At 38.5% G+C, this 4091-nt stretch overlaps 1 pseudogene; it reads right to left on the bottom strand.

Annotated features, from left to right (window-relative positions):
- Nucleotides 1-626: 626 nt before the first annotated feature.
- On the bottom strand, nucleotides 627-938 carry LOC114502100 (annotated as a pseudogene).
- Between the last annotated feature and the right edge of the window lie 3153 nt (nucleotides 939-4091).

Here is a 4091-nt window from a genome sequence, read left to right as displayed (position 1 = left end):
CAGTGCAAGAAACCTCCTGCAATTAGAAATTATAGACTCGTACAAATGCAGGTAACGGGGATGTCATACAATAAGAACTGTGATAGGAAGGTGCCAACACACTGTAGGGTCTGAGGGAGAGAAGGAACCAACCCTATTTACTGTAGCCATGGAAGAGCTCAGGGAAGATGAACATCTAGACTTGGCTCAAAAGAAGTAAATGGTTCTACCAGGTGGAGAACATGGGAAAGAACATTTGAGCAGAAGAGCTTCACCAGTGGTACCTCTGAACCTTGGTGGTCATGCTATGTCAGAAACACTGCCCCCCTCCCCCCAGAAATTTCTCCACCACTTATTAGCTCTCAAACTGGAACAGTGTAGGGTAACACTGGACTCCACCTTGATTGAAAGAACACCATCTCAGAGGCCTGACTGTGACTCCTTGCTTTCAGTAAAATTCTGTAGTTGAAACTAACCTAACCACATAATGAAAGGAAAGAATGCATGATGATAACATCTTTTTTTAAGGTTTCAAATGTAGTTTGTTTCTTTAATCATGTGACATTTTAATGTGTGCATAGTGCTTTCACTTGGCATCAATTATGAGTTGGTATTGAGACAATTCATTATTACATAAGCTGGGTTGACTACTGATCTCTCTATTCCTTTAGGGTGACTCTGCCAAGAAGGGACAGGTTCCATTCTATTCCAATTTGTATTGCTGTGTATGTCCCTGTAGCAACACAAAAAGTGGCTCTACTAGCTAATACAGCATCACCATATTTGTCATGGAAATCAGGTGAATTTGCCTTGCTATCATTTGCTGGATGCTTTGAACTAGGAGGCAACTTAGCATGTTTTGGCCAATGGAAACATTGTGAGGTTGAAGACAGAATTGCAGCAACTGCAGCTGCTGGTTTGTTGGAACTTCAAATCAAGTACCCTCACAAAGAACCCTGAAAAACCAATAACACCTTTCTTAATATCATGTTCTGAAAAATACAGTAGTCATTTTGGCAATTAAATGGTAACAAGGATATGTATGCAAGCATTATTTTACAGGCTCACTGACCAATGGGAAACAACTTGTGATCATGGCAGGCTCAACTGCCACCAGATAATGATCATGTGACAACTGACTTCATCCTCATTCCCAAGCCCCACAACCACCTTAAGACATCTGTGTGAGCCATCCATAAGAACCCCTCAGGGAGCTAGACTTCCCTTTTCTGGTCAACTCCCTTGTGCCCAAGCTCTTTTCAACAAATTCTGTCTGCTTGATCTTATATTGAAATCAGTGCTCATTTTTATGACACTGAGACTCAAGAACCTGGTATTCAAGGCCTATTCAAAGTCCAGTAACAAAACCTTGGGTAAGCCACTTAATGTGTTAGAACCTCCACCTCCCTGTCAGTTATATGTATTAAATGAGATATATACCAAAGACATTAATTTTAGTTCTTCTGTTAGTGTTGCATTCAGGGTTGATCAGTACCTCCATGAAGTTAGAATATAGATAGTTTTGGGTGAGGAAGGACCAAAGGGAAGGTAAAGAAAGAGTTCCTTTATTTCATACTTATGTTTTAAAGCCAAAGTAAGTTAATGATGTAACAGAAGAGTGATGCGATCATATCCATTGTTAGAATTACATCTTGATGCTCCTTGGAATATGATCTTGAAGAAAATACTGTATGTTTTTCCCATCCATCTGGAATCCATTGAGATTCCATTTTGGTTGCCTAAGCCAGTGACGGTGAGGAATGGAAAGAGAAGGAATGCTGCCATATCTGCATGTGGTAGTCACCTGAGGCATGGGCCATCCCAAGAGGTGCAGGACTTTGGTGGAGTAGCTGTGGGGAGGTCTCTGGGAACTCAAGAGCCTCATCAAAGGAACCATGGGCTGAGTTAAGAAGTAAGGAGGCCTTCCTTCAGAAGGATCATAATGCTCTGGTGAAGGAACTACTGCCTTAGTAAAGGTCAGGGACAGAAATTCAAGGTGTGTCCCTTTCTCCTGGACCTTGCAAGCCCACAGAAGATCTAGAGACCTACTCCTAATCTCAGCAAGTAGAGCTGGACCAGATGTCATTATAAGAATTTTTTAAAATATGGCTTTATGTTTTTTTACTCTAAGTAACATAATATGATGCATACACGTTCTAACAGATTAAAAGAAAAGATATGACTTTATTCAGTTGCTTCCTCTATTCTTACCTATCAAGCTCTCCTTGAAAGGACACTGCATATCCACACTCTGTATCAGCAAGGGTCCCCCAGGAAACAGGTGGCACACAGGAATTGGGGTAATTCAAAGAGGGTTTAATGAAGGAATTATTTATAAGTGTGTGGCAGGGTGAAAGAAAACCACAAGGAATAGTGCAGTCCCCTGAGGCTGTTATCATCTTAAGAAACATCAGAAACTTGAGTTGGTGTATTTCAGAGTTGTAAAATAATGTACTTAAACATTCCTGCAGGTTACTATATCTATGATATGAGATATGAAGGATTAACTTCAGATATGTATTAAAAATGTTTTAAGAATATATATATCTCCTTTTTCATAAGTTAAGTTGAGGACTTTGGTAATTTAGTTCAATTTATTAAATAATTGTTTCACTGTGATGGGAGTTTTCCCTTCTGAGGATATACCTTGTGTTAATTTTTTCTCCGTATTTAGTTGAGAGGAGTAATATATATCTGCACAGTTTGAGATTTAAGAAGATTTAGTGGGAAATAACTTGACACATTAATAAATTATTTAAGGAAGAGGAGGAGAAGTCAGTACATTTACTTCTCTCTTCTCCTTAATATTTCTAAGTTTTTCTTATTCCAAATCCTATCTAAGAAATTCATATATCTCCTAACCCCCCAATTTATCTCTCATATATTTGGTACCCCAGTTGACATTTCTCTCAATTGTTATAAAGTAATGTGCCCTTTTAAACCACTTTTACCTCATTTTGTTTTGTTTTATTTTTTTTATCCTCTTTACTGGCTTCATCTGTAAGGTCCTGTTTTCAGTTTTATTTTTATTGATCTTCCTCTTTCTTATTGATATGGTCTTTCATTCATTACATGTGATATATTTGGGGATGATAAAGATAATTAACTGCTGAAAACAAAGTCATTGATTTAGCCCTAGAAGGCAGGAAGAACAGGAGGAAAGTTTAACTTGATTTCAATTGCAGGGTCCACTCTGTCGATGAGTAAAGTGCAGGCATGAACTCAAAGGGTCTGTGAGTGTGAACACTGCAGTCCCAGGAAGAGGTAGGTGCAAGGACTCTGGAGGTTGGTGAGACTGCCATTCCTGGAGGATGTTCCTGTGGTATTCACCCCTGTGTGCAGCTCCCCAGACACCTGGGTGCCAGTTCTGGCTTTGTCAGTAAATTGCTCTGACTTTTCCCTCTAGAACTTCCTTTCTATTATAAAGACAGATGTATGCAGAATCTGGTGTCTGAACAAAATGATCTTTTATGCCCTTTTAACCTTACATTCAATGGCACAAAACAAATTCACAGTTAAGACAGCATATAATGCTTTTAAGGAGTCTGCATTTCACATTCTTGTTTACTTAAGCTATTTGGTTTTAAAACTAAATAAGCTTTTAAAAATTGAAAATGTGAATAGACACATAACCAAAGATATTTCTGCATGGATGTACAGTGCAGCATTGTCCATAAAAAGAAGGATGAAAATCAGCCAAAATGTGCATCACTATAAGGGTAATATTCATTCGTAATTGAAACAGAAAAATGTTATGCAAGTATTAAAATAAATGCATTGTGCTGCCATATAAACATCTCCAAGATATATTTAATGAGGAAAGAAAAAAGTGGTAGACCAATTAATATAGATTAATCTCCTTTTGTGTAAAATAGGAAAAACCTGTGCTTACATATATTTGCATATGCATACAAATGGAACTAGGGGTGCGTGGGGGGGAACCAAGGTCCTTGGAACTGCCCAAATTTTTATTAGATGCATGTATTACTTTGTTGTTTACAAGAGTATAACAAAGGCTTCTTTGCAGGCAAGTATATCAGTTGAGCAAGGTAGGCTTTAGAGGAAAGGCCTGGTGTGGGGTATTGGAGACCAGCAAGGTGAGGAGGCCACCA

The sequence above is a fragment of the Phyllostomus discolor genome, chromosome 7 (assembly GCF_004126475.2).
Source record: "Phyllostomus discolor isolate MPI-MPIP mPhyDis1 chromosome 7, mPhyDis1.pri.v3, whole genome shotgun sequence".
In the NCBI taxonomy this organism is placed as follows: domain Eukaryota; kingdom Metazoa; phylum Chordata; class Mammalia; order Chiroptera; family Phyllostomidae; genus Phyllostomus; species Phyllostomus discolor.
The sequence above is the reverse complement of the archived record's forward strand: the minus strand, read 5'-3'. Positions and strand labels throughout refer to the sequence as shown.